Below are 16991 nucleotides of genomic sequence, written 5' to 3' on the forward strand. Positions count from 1 at the left end.
CTCTGAAGAATCCTTGGAAATCTCCCAGTTCAGTTTCCTCCTGTTACAGATGTAGAAATTGAGGCCTAGGAGTGTAAGGAAATCTCTCTTCAGGCTCCTTCCCTAAGCAGATAAGCAATCTTCATTTAGATCTTAAACACAAGACAACAACTTCCACCAGTTTTTTCCTTGGCCCTTTGCCCCATTAACCATAACTGCTTGACCCTCCCATGGTCCTCTTGGCCTTTGTCAGCAGAGAGTCTCTGATCCTACTGGGTGGAAAGAATGGAAGTCATCCGACCGGATCGCCCACCCCAAGCCACCTTTCAAGCAAGTCCAACCCCTTGGGTCACCATCTGCTTCCTCCAGGATTGAACCTGCACCTCTCCCCTGCTTTACATTGTCACCTCCTCCCCTTTCACAAGAATGATCCTATCTGCAGACATATAACTTATTTTTAAAAACATCTGTGAAGCTGGGCATGGTGGTACCAGTTACTTAGGCTGAGGAAAGAATATTGCAAGTTGAAGACCAGCCTGGGCAACTGAAGAGGATCCTATCTCAAAATAAAAAATAAGGGGCTAGGCTGGGGCTCAGCGGTAGAGCGTTCGCCTAGCACATGCAAGGCTCTGGGTTCGATCCTCAGCACCACATATAAATAAATAAATAAAATAAGGGTATTATGTCCAACTACAACTAAAGAAAAAAATATTTAAAAAAAAATAAAAAGACCTGAGGATATAGCTCAGTGGTAGAGTACCCGTGGGTTTAATTGCTAGTACAGCAACAACTACAAAAAAACAAAAAATAAAAACTAGAATTTTTTCAGGTTTTCCTGTTTCAGTAGTACAAGAAATACTATAACATGTCTCCCCTCAGGACTAGAATTCTCTCTTACCACAGACCATTATCACACACAAGAAATTAAATGTCAAAGCTGCGCATGGTGGTGCATGCCATAATTCCAGCAACCCAGGGGGCTGAGGCAGGAGGATAACAGGTTTGAAGCTAGCTCAGCAATTTAGCAAGACCCTGTCTCAAAACAAAAAATAAAAAGGGCTGGGGATGTGACTCAGTGATAAAGCACTCCTAGGTTCAATCCCCAGTACCAAAAAACCAAAACAAAACAAAAAGAAACTGAATGTCGCTAGGAATGAACCTAGGGCCTTATGCCTGGTAGGCAAGTGTTCTACCATTAAGCTCCATACCCAACTCCACAACTATTTTTCCTTTTTTTTTTTTTTTTTTTTTTTTTTAATTTTGGCACTGTGGCTTGAATCCGTGGGCACTTAAGCACTGAGTCACATTCCTAGCCCCCTTTTTTTTTTTTTTTTTGGCGGTGCTGGGAATTGAACCCAGTGCCTGGTCCATGCAAGGCAAGCACTCTACCAACTGGCTATATCCCCATTTTAATTTAATTTAATTTTTATTTTTAATTTTGAGGCAGGGTCTTGCTAAGTTGCTTAGGGCCTTGCTAAATTGCTGAGGCTGGCTTTGAACTTGGGATCCCCCTGCCTCAGTCTCTTGAGTCCCTGGGATTATGTGTATGCACCATCATGCAGGGCCCCAAAGTTATTTATCAATCCAGATTCTAGTCAAGGATGAAACCAGGCTGGTGACCATGCAGTTACTCTTCAGCCATTCCCATTTAAATTCCAGATCATCCCTCCCCAGACTGCTCAAGGTTACAGGGAGGAATTTCCATTGCCAAATCTAAAGGATCTGTCTCCATCCTGGGGTGCTGCTTTTGCTGGGCTTCCAGCTCACATTTTCCTCACTCATTTGCCTGTACTCATCTAAGCTGTGGCTTTTAAACACCCGTCACATGCTGATGTCACATTTCCAGCATAGTGTCCATTCTTGACCGTCTCCCAACTCCAGACTGATGTATTCCACTGCATTTGAGGCATTTCCATGTGGATGTGCCTTGGGTCAATGTGTCAGAATATGTGTCAGAATAGAAGACTCCATGTCTTTCCTTCCCATCCCAGGAATAACAACACCTTCACTGCCACTGATCCTTGACTTCACCGCCCCCTCCCCAGCCCCTCATCTTCCTGCTGCCACTGAAGGCTGGCCCATCCTAGCTGCCTACATATTGCAAGGCTGCACACTGCTCTGCTCTCACCCCACTCTCTCACAAGACTGATAAAATGTCAGTCAGATATGGCCACACTCTTTCTCAACACCCTTCAATAGCTTCTCATTGTAATGAGAACATAGCCGACTCGACTCTGCCCAAGCTCTGTAGGTCCAGCCCTGCGCCTCTCCCCAATCTCCTCTGCCATTTTTTTCTGGTCATCCTATGCTGGCCTTCCTTTAGCCTTGAATGCTGAGATTAGCCCACTCTGGGGCTTTTGTCTGCACTTACTTTTACCTCTGCTCTCACCTTGATCTCAAAAGGCTGCCGTTTCTTCAGCCTTCATGATGCAGCTCCCAGGCTCATACTGTACAGACCCCAACACCAGTTCACAGTCCTGGGAAGGAGCTACAATTGGCTGAGCTTATACGCACACAATTGTCCACTCATCTGTTGGCCACAAAGCAGGCCACAGGCAGGTAACGGCCACCAGAAGCCAACCTTGTTCCCTCAGGGAGAGGAAGCTTTCCTTAGGAAATGGGGGCAGCCCTAGGCCCAGTCGTGGGCTCTTCATCTCTGCACAGTCATCAGGGAGCTTGGCTTCCCAGCAGCATCTAACCTGTTGGCATAATAGGGACTTGAAATTGTCCTTCATTCCCCTTCCCTTTGGCCTCTTCACCCACCTCTAATCCTATGGCTGAAGAGAAACCCCACTTAAGGGTTCACTGCTAAACCTTTTTGTATATTCACAGAACCAAGAAGGTCTTTGAAACAGCCTTCCTCAGTCTACTTCAGCAGGTGGAAATGCATCCAGATGTTCTAGGGAAGACCCAACCCTGGCACAAGACCCTACCCATGCAGCAGCCTCACTGCCTCCCCCCCTCTGTAGGAGAACACTTTGAGCCCCTGAGCTGGGGAAGATGTGGAGAGGAGGCTGTGAGGAGCTGCTCCTGTCTTCCTCAGGGCCAGCTTTGAATAAGCCTGACTTTCTCCTTTCACAGTAGTCTCCCTAATATGGTTCTTGTGGCAGACAGCCTGGACATTTGATTCTGGTAACACTGGGACCTACCTCTTTTATTTTTCCAATAAAGGATGTTTTAAATATAAAAAATGAGGATATAAGCCCAGTGCAGTGACACATAAATGTAATCCTCGAAATTCAAGAGGTTAAGGCAGGAGGATCCCAAGTTCAAGGCCAGCCTCAGTAATTTAGTGAAGCCCTCAGCAACTTAGTGAGGCCCTGTCTCAAAATTTAAAAAGAACTGGGCCAGGCATAGTGGTGCACACCTGTAATTCCAGTGACTTGGGAGGCTGAGGCAAGAGGATCACAAGTTCAAAACCAGCCTCAACAATTTAGTGAGGCCCTGAGCAACTAAGCAAGACCCTGTCTCAAAATAAAAAATAAAAAGGGCTGGGGATGTGGGGCTGGGGTGGTGGCTCAGTGGTAGAGCATTTGCCTAGTGTGTGTGAGGCACTGGGTTAGATTCTCAGCACCACATATAAATAAATAAATAAATAAATAAACAAACAAACAAATAAATAAATAAAAACAAAGGTCTTCAACAACTTAAAAACAAATTAAGGGCTGGGGTTGTGGCTCAGAGGTGGAGCACTCACATAACATGAGTGAGGCACTGGGTTCGAGCCTCAGTACCACATAAAATAAAATAAAGACATTGTGTCCACCTATAACACACACACACACACACACACACACACATATATATATAAACAAATTTTTTTAAAAAGGTCTAGGGATGTGGCTCAGTAGGACTGGGTAAGAAATGCATTGCTGGAGGCATCACAATATTTGACTTTAAACTATACTACAGAGCTATAGTAACAAAAACTGCATGGGACTGGCAGAAAAACAGACACATAGACCAATGTTACAGAATAGAAGATATAGAGACAACAAACTTGCACATCTACATTCATCTGATCCTTGACAAAGGTACAAACAAACAAACATCAACAACAACTACAACAACAAAACACACATTGGAGAAAAGACAGGCTTTTTTTTTTTTTTTTTTTTTGGTGTGTGTGTGTGTGTGTGTGTGTGTGTGGTGCTGGGGATTGAACCCAGGGCCTGCATATGAAGCAAAACTTTATGAACTGAGCTATATTCCCAACCCTAAAAGACAGCTTTTAAACAAATGGTGCTGGCAAAATTGGTTATCCATATGTAGAAGAATGAATGAAACTGCACCTTTATCTCTCACACTGCATAAAAATCAACCCACAAGGGATCAAAGGCCCAATAATTAGACCAGAAACTATGCAACTCCTAGAAGAAAACATATGGTTAACACTCTATAGATTTTTGGCACCGGCAATGACTTTGTCAATAGGACCCCTAAAGCTCAAGAAATAATGCCAAGAGTTAATAAATGGGACAGTATCAAACTAAAAAATAGCTTCTGCACAGTAAATGAAAAATTAGGAATGTGAAGGGAACCCACAGAATGGGAGAAAATCTTTGCTAGCTATCCCTGTGACAGAGGATTAATAGCTAGAATATATAAAGAGCTCAAAAAACTTTACACCAAAGAATCAAATAACCCAATTAATAAATTGGCAAATGAACTAAACAGATACTTCTAAAAAAAATTACAAAGGCCAACAAAGACATGAAAAAAAAAACATCATTAGCAATTAAGGAATTGCAAATCAAAACTACACCAAGGGGCTAGGGATATAGCTCAGTTGGTAGAGTGCTTTCCTTGCATGCACAAGATCCTGGGTTAGATCTCCAGCACCATAAAAAAAAAAAAAAAGAAAAAAAGAAATAATGCAAAACTACACTGAAATTTTCCTATTGCACCAGTCAGCATGGCAGCCATCAATACAAATAATAATAAATATGGAGAAAAAAGGAAAATTTTACACTGTTAGTGGGACTGTAAATTAGTATAACCAAAATGAAAATTAGTATGGAGGCTTCTCAAAAGAGTAGGCATGGAACCCCATATGATATTCCATTCCTCGGTATTTATCCTAAAGAATTAAAGTCCTCATACTACAGTGACATATGCATACCCATGTTTATAATAGCACAGTTCACAACAGCCAAACTATGGAAATAGCCTAGGTGTCCTTAAATGGATGAATCAATAAAGAAAATGTGGCCTATACATCTCTAAAATGGGGACTTATTCAGTCATAAAGAAAAATGAAATTAAGGCATTTGCAGGAAAATGGATGGAATCAGAGAACATCATGTTAAGTGAAATAACTTAAACTCAGAAAATTAAGGGTCTTATGTTTTCTCTCATATATGGAATTTAGAGAGGAGAAAGGAAAACAAAGTTGGTGATAGATCTCATAAAAATCAAAGGGAGATCAGTAAAAAAGGGACCAAGCAGTGAGAGATGGGGAGAGAGGGGATAAGTGCTGGGGAATGATATTGGCCAAATTATATTGTTACATTGTGTGCATGTATGAATATGTAATGATGAATCTCATCAATATATATAATTATAATGCACCAAGAAATAAAAACTTTGGAAAAGGTGGGGGGGATCTGAGGATGTGCAAATGTATTTCAGTGGTAAAGTACCCCTGGGATCAGTCCCTAGTGCCAAAAAAAAAAAAAAAAAAATCCCAATACAATATATATAGTTACTCCAAAGAGTTAAAATACAGAAAATAGGGCCTTACCTAGTGTGAGGCCCTGGGTTCCATTCCCAGCACTGCAAAAACCAAAACCAAAACCACAGTAACAGAAACCCCTCTCCCAATTCCACTACCTGATGACAACCACAGTCACAGTTCCCCTGGTCCTGGTGTCCTCTCTAGCCTTGAAGGGCTCTTCCCCAGCAGGTTGCACAGTAGTTCTGGTGTCTCTCCCCCATTTTGTGAATTTAATCTCATCGACAGCAATGGCCTCTGCCACTGCCTTTGTGCTGATGAGTCCCTCGCTGTGAGGCTCTCCTGCCATTTCTCAGCTCTAAATGATGCCTGGGGAGGTTCAAGTCACAGGCTCTTTTCTCTTCCCAGAGCCCCTCAAATCTCTTCTTCCTACTCTTGATTGAAGCTGTAATCATGATGTCAACACCACAAACCTTTTTTTTTTTTTATTGTTGGTTGTTCAAAACATTACATAGTTCTTGATATATCATATTTCACACTTTGATTCAAGTGGGTTATGAACTCCCATTTTTACCCCGTATACAGATTGCAGAATCACATCAGTTACACTTCCATTGATTTACATATTGCCATACTCGTGTCTGTTGTATTCTGCTGCCTTTCCTATCCTCTACTATCCCCCCTCCCCTCCCCTCCCCTCTTTTCTCTCTACCCCCTCTACTGTAATTCATTTCTCCCCCTTGTATTATTTTTCCCTTTCCCCTCACTTCCTCTTGTATGTAATTTTGTATAACCCTGAGGGTCTCCTTCCATTTCCATGCAATTTCCCTTCTCTCTCTCTCTTTCCCTCCCACCTCTCATCCCTGTTTAATGTTAATCTTCTTCTCATGCTCTTCGTCCCTACTCTGTTCTTAGTTACTCTCCTTATATCAAAGAAGACATTTGGCATTTGTTTTTTAGGGATTGGCTAGCTTCACTTAGCATAATCTGCTCTAATGCCATCCATTTCCCTCCAAATTCTATGATTTTGTCATTTTTTAATGCAGAGTAATACTCCATTGTGTATAAATGCCACATTTTTTTTATCCATTCGTCTATTGAAGGGCATCTAGGTTGCTTCCACAGTCTTGCTATTGTGAATTGTGCTGCTATGAACATCGATGTAGCAGTGTCCCTGTAGCATGCTCTTTTTAGGTCTTTAGGGAATAGACCAAGAAGGGGAATAGCTGTGTCAAATGGTGGTTCCATTCCCAGCTTTCCAAGAAATCTCCATACTGCTTTCCAAATTGGCCGCACCAATTTGCAGTTCCACCAACAATGTACAAGTGTACCCTTTTCCCCACATCCTTGCCAGCACTTGTTGTTGTTTGACTTCATAATGGCTGCCAATCTTACTGGAGTGAGATGGTATCTTAGGGTGGTTTTGATTTGCATTTCTCTGACTGCTAGAGATGGTGAGCATTTTTTCATGTACTTGTTGATTGATTGTATGTCCTCCTCTGAGAAGTTTCTGTTCAGGTCCTTGGCCCATTTGTTGATTGGGTGATTTGTTATCTTATTGTCTAATTTTTTGAGTTCTTTGTATACTCTGGATATTAGGGCTCTATCTGAAGTGTAAGGAGTAAAGATTTGTTCCCAAGATGTAGGCTCCCTAATTACCTCTCTTGTTTCTTTTGCTGAGAAAAAACTTTTTAGTTTGAGTAAGTCCCATTTGTTGATTCTAGTTATTAACTCTTATGCTATGGGTGTCCTATTGAGGAATTTGGAGCCCGACCCCACAGTATGTAGATCATGGCCAACTTTTTCTTCTATCAGATGCCGTGTCTCTGATTTGATATCAAGCTCCTTGATCCATTTTGAGTTAACTTTTGTGCATGGCGAGAGAAAGGGATTCAGTTTCATTTTGATGCAAATGGATTTCCAGTTTTCCCAGCACCATTTGTTGAAGATGCTATCCTTCCTCCATTGCATGCTTTTAGCCCCTTTATCAAATATAAGATAGTTGTAGTTTTGTGGATTGGTTTCTGTGTCCTCTATTCTGTACCATTGGTCCACCCGCTTGTTTTGGTACCAGTACCATGCTGTTTTTGTTACTATTGCTCTGTAGTATAGTTTGAAGTCTGGTATCGCTATACCACCTGATTCACACTTCCTGCTTAGCATTGTTTTTGCTATTCTGGGTCTTTTATTTTTCCATATGAATTTCATGATTGCTTTATCTATTTCTACAAGAAATGCCGTTGGGATTTTGATTGGCATTGCATTAAACCTATAGAGAACTTTTGGTAATATCGCCATTTTGATGATGTTAGTTCTGCCTATCCATGAACAGGGTATATTTTTCCATCTTCTAAGATCTTCTTCTATTTCTCTCTTTAGGGTTCTGTAGTTTTCATTGTATAAGTCTTTCACCTCTTTTGTTAGGTTGATTCCCAAGTATTTTATTTTTTTTTGAGGATATTGTGAATGGAGTGGTTGTCCTCATTTCCATTTCAGAGGATTTGTCCCTGATATACAGGAATGCCTTTGATTTATGCGTGTTGATTTTATATCCTGCCACTTTGCTGAATTCATTTATTAGCTCTAATAGTTTCTTTGTAGACCTTTTTGGGTCTTCTAGGTATAGAATCATGTCACCTGCAAATAGTGATAATTTAAGTTCTTCTTTTCCTATTTTTATGCCTTTAATTTCTTTCGTCTGTCTAATTGCTCTGGCCAGTGTTTTGAGAACTATGTTGAACAGAAGTGGTGAGAGAGGGCATCCCTGTCTTGTTCCAGATTTTAGAGGGAATAAAGCCAGAAACCTTAAGGTCATACTCAGCTTCTCTCACCGCCTCCCTCCCTCCCTCATGCCTGTCACCAGTCCTACCTGTCGTGCTGGTTAGATGTGTCTCCATTCTGTCCCTGCCTTTGGGTCCCTGTTCTCAGCATTGTCCATCCTGTCTTCCTGGCACTGGTGGAAGCTCTCTCATGCCTGGTTCTCTTTCCAAAGAAAGACTTCACTTTATTTGCCTTTGGATGTTTTTTTTTGTTTTTTTGGTACTGGGAATTGAAACCACTGAGTGACATCCCTAGCCCTTTTTATTTATTTTGAGGTGGGGTCTTGCTGAGCCGGCTAAGGGCCTTGCTAAATTGCTGAGGCTGGCCTTGGACTTGTGATCCTCTTGCCTGTTTCCCAAGTTTCTGGGATCACCACACTCTCTGACTTCAGGACAAAGCCTCAACCCCTCAACATAGCACTGGAGGCTTTCACAGCCTGTTGGGGAAGAGAGACTAGAAGGCATTTCTAATTTTCACAAGGCGCTTCTAGAACTGCCACAGGCACCATCCTGTGGCGCAGCTATGACCCCATCCATTTGCAGTTATACCATATAAATGAACCTTTGTGAAACTCCATTCCTTTGGCCAAGCACCAGCACCTCTGTCCATATCCACCTGGAAGAACTCTCCCTTCTTCAAGAAGCCATCCAGGGATTACCAGCTCTGTGACATCCTTCCTTCATCTGTGCTTTAGGAAGATGCAACTTATAGTACAATGAAACATACAAACAGAAGTGATTTCCATAATAATAAATATAAAAAGTCTGCATTTTTTTCTTCAGTGCCCTGGATGACACCATTCAAAGCTCCCCGCCCACTGACATTTCTCCCAAACATCTAGCCGCTTGCTATGCCCCCCGCATGTATAGACATGCTACAGACTTCACAGAATTCTGGCAGCACATATCCATGAGATGGCAAGTCTTGGGCAGAAGGGAGAGTAGGAGTGAAAGGTTCATCCACATTTCCATCAACTCTACTCCTGGAAAGAGATGCCAGCCAGGGCAGGGCCACATTGTGAACGTGGGTTTTGCTTTTTCTTTCATGGGTCTCTACCTCCATTAACAAAATATTAAAATTTTAAAGCTGTGTTGGTCGAAAATAATCAGGCTGAGGATGTAGCGCAGTGGGCTAGCACCTTCCTAGTACACAGGAGATTCTGGGTTCAATCCTAAGCACTGTGAAACAAACACAAATAATCTAATCTAGATTCATTTTCTTTATTTTTATGTTTATTTTTTTATTTTGGTGCTGGGGATTGAACCCAGAGGTGCTTTGCCACTGAGTTACATTTCAGCCTCCCTAGTTTTTGAGACAGGGTCTCTCAAAGTTGCTTTAGAGCCTCACTAAATTACTGAGGCTGGCCTTCAACTTGTGATCCTCTAGCCTTAGCCTCCTGAGTCTCTGGGATTACAGGCGTGTACTACAGCACCCAGCTAGATTCATTTTAATATTCATTAGTATTCATTTTTTTATCTGATTGAATCCAAGGCCTCACACGTATGAAGTACATTCTACCACTGAGCTGTATAGCTGTATAGCTCTGAATTTTAAATAAAATAGTTTCTAGGTTCCCTAAAAGTACCACAGGGCCCTGTGCCTATTTGAGCTGTTGACCCTGCCTGAAAACGAAAACTGAAATTCTTTGAAAGCTGAAGAAATGTAGATTAGTGCTCCCTGCTACAAATCTTATCAAGTCTCATTCACTAACATATGTCTATTCTCTCCAGGCCAAAGTTCCCGAGGGACATACCACTTAACTGCTAGATACACAACATAATGAAATCTGTCCTACATCAGGCTGTAAGTACAGAATAGCCCCCAGAGACTGGCATTCCATGCTGTTCTCTGCAAGGAGTTACCACTGTGTTATGGGGGCCACTGAGACTGCGAGATTGTGTATATTCTGGTGTTGGAACTTGTTTCCAGTTGAGGAAAACTGAGCATTAGAGGAGTTCAGAAACTTGGCGAAGATCAGATCACTGGGAGAATAAAAGATGTTGATTCTGGGATTTCAACCCATTTGTTCTTTTTTTCTTCTTCTTCCCGCCCCCCACCCCCTGCCCCAGTACTTGGGATCAAACCTAGGGGTGCTCTACCACTGAGCAACAACATCCCGGTCCTTTTTATATTTTTATTTTAAGCCAGGGTTTCACTAAATTGAACTTGGATTCCTCCTGCCTCAGGCTCCTGAGTGGATGGGATCACAGGTGTGTGCCACCACCCAGGCTTCCAGGGTATATTTGGATCAACTAAACAAAGGCTCCAGACACTTGGCTAGTGACAGAGACGTGAAGTTATGTGTCTTGATGTCATCGAGAGAGTCACAGTGTCTCCACTCTTCTGCTCTTTCCCAGAGTCCTGGGGCTAGAATTAATCTGCACCTTTGAACCATCTGCTCCTACCTCCTCCCCTGGCAGCTGGCAGCCTTGTTCCCCTGTCGGCTGTGGCTCCCTCCTCTTGTCCACTCAGGGAGCAGCTTCTACCTGCAGCATGGGCCTCCATGGCCAGCCTCCCTATTTCTCAGTGGGTTATTTGACAGAACTTGACTTCCCTGACTTTGGTGCTGGACGCTCCCTAGGTTCCCAGCTCCTAGGTGACATTCTAAGCACCCACCCACCCAATAAACATTTTTGAGCCCCTTCTATATGCCAGACACCATTCTATGTACTGAAGACACAACTGTAAGTAACTCAGTGAGACTCTTGTCTCTAAATAAAATACAAAATAGGGCTGGGGATATGGCTCAGTGGTCGAGTGCCCCCAAGTTCAATCCCCGATACCCACCACCAAACAAACAAACAAAAAAACCCAAAAACCACTAGTGAGAATTTCAGGAGAGGACAGTGTATGTAGGTCCTTCTGTGATTAGGAGACTGTACCTGAGATGTGCCGGCCACCTGTAGAGGATGAGGCTCAGAATCCAGGTCCCTGCTTCACACAGGCATGGCACTGAAGGCATGGAAAGGTGGAGACTTTTGAATTCTTTTTTGATGAAAATGTTGCAAAAAAAATTTATGTAGCCAATTTCATGGAGTGTGTGTGCACAGGCTGGGTATCAAACCCAGGAGGTAGTGCACAATAGGTGGTACTCTACCACTGAGTTACACTCCCAGCCCCCAATGCCCCTCCTTAATCTGAAGCTAATTATTTGTGATTATTAGTTATCTGACCTTGGTAAGCAACTTACTGTCCTTGAACTTTGGATTTTCTCATCTGTAAAATGGTAATTATATCTGCTTCACAGAGGCACTGTGAAGATTAAATATATGAAAAATGAAAAGCTTTTTTCTTTTTTTTGTACCAAGAATTTGGTAACAATCGAGGGGTGCTTAACCACAAAGCCATATCCTCCTACCCCTTTTGTTATTTTTGAGACAGGGTCTCACTAAATTGTTTAGGGCCTCCCTAAGTTGTTGAGGCTGACTTTGAACTTGTGATCCTCCTGCTTCAGCCTCCTGAGCAGCTGGGATTACAGGCGTGTGCCACTTCGCCTGGCTGTAGTGTATTTTGAACTACCAACTTCTGATCTAAATTCCATCTCTCAAGCAGCTGCCCTTCCTGGGGAGATCCCCTCAGCTTTGACAATTAGGTTTCAGCTCCTAGATCAATAATCCTGCTTTGTAAACCAGACTTTTTTTTTTTTTAATTGTACTAGGTACTCAGCTTTGCCACTGAGCTACACTCCTATCAGTACCCCCCAGGGGGGTGCTGGGGCTTGAACTCAGGAGTGCTTTACTGAGTACATTCCCAGCCCTTTTAACTTTTATTTTGAGACAAGGTGGCACTAAGTTGCAGAGACTGGCCTTGAATTTGAGGTCTTCCTGCCTTCTGAGTTGGTGGGATGACAGGCACCACTGTGCTCAACCCGACTTCTTTTTAAAATTTTTCTTTTAAAATTTTTTGTGGGGGGGCTGGGGTTGTGGCTCAAACGGTAGCGCGCCTGCCTGGCATGTGTGTGGCCGAGGTTCGATCCTCAGCACTACATACAAACAAAGATGTTGTGTCCGCTGAAAGCTAAAAAATAAATATTAAAATTAAAAAAAAATTTTTTTGTGGGGATGTGGCTGTAGCTCAGTGGTAGAGTGCTTGCCTAGCATGTTTGAGGCATTGGGTTTGATCTGCAGCATCATATAAATAAATAAAGTTTATTTTAGGTATTGTGTCTATTATTTTAGGTATTATTTATTTTAGGTATTGTTTCCATCTACAACTAAAAAAAAAATTCAAAACCAATTTTTTTCCCATGTGTGTGCTAGGGATTGAACCCAAGTGCATTTAACCACTTAGCCACATCTCCAGCCCTTTTTATTTATTTTGTGACAGGGTCTTGCTAAGTTACTTAGAGCCCTGCCAAGTAGGTGAGGTTGGCTTTGAGCCTGCAATCCTCTTGCCTCAGCCTCTGAGCTTCTGGAATTATATGTGTGGGTCACAAGGTCTGGCTTAATTTTTAATGTGGACACAGGATCTCACCAAATTGCTGAGGGCCTTGCTAAATTGTTGAGGGTGGCCTTGAACTTTCGACCCTCCCATCTCAGCCTCCCTTGTGGCTGGTATTATAGGAATGTGACACTGTGAGCCACTGTAACCCAGATTCTTGTGAGTTGGACTGGCTTCCTATAGTCCCTAAATGAATTGGGAATAACAGAGGCCTTGGACAGAAGAGTCAACTGGGAACAGGTCATCATTCTCACTCATATCTTGGTATATGTTATTACTGTTATCAAAGCCTTCTGAAAGTAGATGCATTCAGTACAAGAGTGAGCAATGGTACCATAAGCTTATATTCCTGATGCAGTGTTTGCCTTTGCAGGGCTGTTCCTTCTACCTGGAAGATTTCCCATGAGGAAGTGATCTTCAGCTCTATTTATTGTGTAACCACCTTGGGTCATATGCTTTGCTACTCTGCTAAGTGAGCTCTACTGAGTGTGAGTCTTACTCCTGCAGTAAATGTTGAGAGGTAATGGGAGCAGGGTACAGAGGGTGGAGGGGGCTTGCGAACAGAGGGCCATTTCAGGGCTTTCTCCATTCCTGCTGGCCCCTTGGAGGTGTTTTTCTCTTCTCTCTCTCTTTTTTTTTTTCCTTTTTCATGGTACTAGGGATTGGACCCAGCCAGGGCTTCTCTATTATTCAACTACATCACAGTCCTTTTAAAATTATTTTTTAAGGGCTGGGGTTGTGGCTCAGCGGTAGAGTGCTTGCCTTGCATGTGCTGAGGCACTGGGTTCGATCCTCAGTACCGCATAGATGTAAATAAATTAAAGATGTTGTGTCCATCTGAAACTAAAAAAAATAAATAAAAATAATAAAATAAAATTATTTTTTAAATATTGAGACAGGGTTTAAATTGCTGAGGCTGTCCTCAAACTTGTGATCCTCCTGCCTAAACCTTCAGAGTAGCTGGGGTTACAGGAATGTGCCACAGCATGAGGCTTGAAGGTGATTGACATGCTACTGCTGATAAATGTTTAAAGTATGGCTCCTTTTAAGAATATTTTTAAAAACCAGGTCAGCCTCAGCAACTTGGCAAGATTCTGTCTCAAAGTAAAAAATAAATAAGTCTGGTGATAGAGTTCAGTAGTAGAGTGCCTCTGGGTCTAATCCCCTGTACAAAAAAAAAGGTAGAAAATGAGTGAGGGAATACAGTCTGGGCTCTCCTCAGAATGAATATACCAGATATACCAGGCTTAAGCTTTTGGTCCAAGTGATTGGCTACTATGTCTCAGGAGCTCTCAATGGAATATGTAGTCAGACTGTGATTATTTGTCCCAAAACTCAGTCCTGTGCAGTGTGTTCACTGTTATAGCCAAGAGACAATGTCTAGTCATGAATTTAGATCTTCACTGCAATAAAGGAAGTCTGTGATGTAGTCTTTTTTTTAGATAGAGATAGATAGATAGATAGATAGAGAGAGAGAGAGAGAGAGAGAGAGAGAGAGAATTTTAATATTTATTTTTTAGTTTTTCCGGCAGACACAACATCGTTGTTTGTATGTGGTGCTGAGGATCGAACCTGGGCCGCACGCATGCCAGGCGAGCGCGCTACTACTTGAGCCACATCCCCAGCCCTGTGATGCACTCTTTTTCAGTGTTTTTACCTGGGAAATTCACCATCAGCCCTTCCTCCACCTTTTTTGGGGGGTACCAGGGGTTGAACTCAGGGGCACTGGACCACTGTGCCACATCTCCAGCCCTACTCTGTATTTTACTTAGAGACAAGGTCTCACTGAGTTGCTTAGCACCTCGATTTTTGCTGAGGCTGGCTTTGAATTCTTGATCCTCCTGCCTTAGCCTCCTGAGCTGCTGGGATTACAGGTGTGCGCCACTGTACCCGGCTCCTTCCTCCACCTCTTGACCAAGGGTCCCAAATCATAACCCGCAGATCAAGTAAGAAGCATGTAAAAATCTAGACCGCCTCAATGCGGCCAGGTTCTTAAAATAGCAGCTATAGCCATAAACCAAAGAACAATCCTTTGTGAATAGAGTGAAAGAAACTGTTTGTCCTAGGCTCATCTTTTAAGCCTTAGAAAGCTCCACACTTTACTGAAGTAATGTTTTCAAAGTAAGGATAGAAATCAATTATATGAAAGTAGGATACCTCTGTGTACATTAGGTTTTCCTTTTCCTACTAAGTTTCCAAGGTCCTAATTTTTTAAACATACATAGCCCCAAGAGTATGAACCTTACATGATGGGAGATAGGATACCCACTGAAAAGCATTAATGGAGACTCCATGCTCAAGATTGAAACATGCAAGTCCAAGAGATGGGGAGAGTTTTTTTTTTTCAGGGTTGGGGGGTTACTGGGGATTGAACTCAGAGGCTCTTGACCACTGAGCCATATCCCCAGCCTACTTTATATTTTATTTAGAGACAGGGTCTCAATGAGTTGCTTAGCACCTCAACATTGCTGAGGTTGGCTTTGAACTTGCGATACACCTGTCTCAGCCTCCCAAGCTGCTAGGATTATAGGTGTGCGCCACCGCGACTGGCTGGAAACCAGGAGATGAATCACCTTTGTTGTATGAGACCCACACTCTTGGGAGTGATCAGGGTTACACCCTAACTCTGGGCATGGCCTTTGGCAACATGGCTTCACTCCAACAGCTCCACTGTGCCAATCCCAAATTAAACTCTCTCAGTTTTCAAACGTTGAATTTATCTCCTCAGCCAGACTGCCACAGCTTAGCTTAGGAAGATAAGGCAGTTTCAGAAACACTTCTCTATTATACTTGCATCAAAACCATACAACATGGGGCTGGGGTTGTAGCTCAGTGGTAGAGCGCTTGTCTGGCATGTGTGAGGCACTGGGTTCGATTCTCAGCACCACATATAAATAAAGGTCCATTGACAACTAAAAGAAAAAAATTAAAACACACACACACACACACACACACACACACACACACACACACGTCCTGAGCAGCTTCACACCTGGGTCTATCTTCCCAGCTCAGTAGAGGACCTTTCTTCCATTAAGAATATTGGAGTGGGGTGCAGTGGTTCACCCCTGTAATCTTATACTTGGGAATCTGAGTCAGGAGGACTTCAAGTTCTAGGCAGCCTTGGCAACTTAGTGAGACAAGGTCAAAATAAAAAATAAAAAGCGGGGGCTGGGATTGTGGCTCAGTGGTAGAGTGCTCGCCTAGCATGGGCGGGACCCGGGTTCGATCCTCAGCACCACATAAAATAAAGGCATTGTGTTGTGTCCATATAAAAAATAAATATTAAAAACAATAAAAATAAAAAGGGCTGGGGATACAGCTCAGTGGTAGAGCCTCCCTGGGTTCAATCCCCAGTGTCAGGGTAGAAGAGTCAGACTGATAGTCCAGTGCATTTCTCCCAGTGGTACTGAGGATACTGAGGCCATTCTGTAACCCACCCAGCATGTGTGCCACCCTCTTCTGCCTACTCTTGCTGATCCTAAGGCTGAAGCTCCTTGCAAAGTCCCTCCCAAAGTTCTACTTGGCCTGGTGGATGAAAGGTCAGAAAGCTTAGCAGATGGCAGGGAATAAAAAGGAGCAGGGACAGGAAAAAGCTCATCTTTTCCAAGCCCAAAGCCCAAGCCAGGTGTCAGGAAGCAGGAATAAAAACTGTCCCAGTTGTTTGAAATACTTTAGAGATGCCAAAGCATAGTCCACTGAAGTGGATCATTTAGATTGATACATCTCTATTCACCTCAAAAGATAAATACCATTCCTGTAAGTTTTTCCAGTTTTAATTCTGTTGGGAGTCGCCTCAGCTCCAAAGACTAACCTCCCCATCCCCCAAGAAGAGCCGTCCAATGGTGAGCCCTGCTAACTCACATGATTCTTACCCACCAATCACAACTTTCCCATCCCCCAGAAGAGCCGTCCAATGGTGAGTCCTGCTGACTCACATGATCCTTACCCACCAATCAGAAAGCACCCATGCCAGCTGCCAAAACAGCTGTTAAACTGTTAAACTGTTTCAACTGTCAGACCACGCTGGGCTCTATAAATATGCAGAGCTGCCTCAATAAACGGGCATTTTCTCTGA

At 42.9% G+C, this 16991-nt stretch overlaps 1 long non-coding RNA gene across 2 annotated transcripts in view; it reads left to right on the forward strand.

The window, feature by feature from the left end:
• The window catches only part of LOC144376016 (uncharacterized), a 32616-nt gene extending 15625 nt beyond the window's left edge, over positions 1–16991 (forward strand). Inside the window, exons 2-3 of one of the 2 annotated variants that reach the window (XR_013436009.1) lie at positions 10204–10276; positions 13287–16991. This is a non-coding gene — a long non-coding RNA (uncharacterized LOC144376016). Of the gene's footprint in view, positions 1–10203 lie in introns of both variants that reach the window. The other variant, XR_013436008.1, reaches the window with a different exon arrangement.

Source organism: Ictidomys tridecemlineatus, chromosome 3, assembly GCF_052094955.1.
Source record: "Ictidomys tridecemlineatus isolate mIctTri1 chromosome 3, mIctTri1.hap1, whole genome shotgun sequence".
In the NCBI taxonomy this organism is placed as follows: Eukaryota; Metazoa; Chordata; class Mammalia; order Rodentia; family Sciuridae; genus Ictidomys; species Ictidomys tridecemlineatus.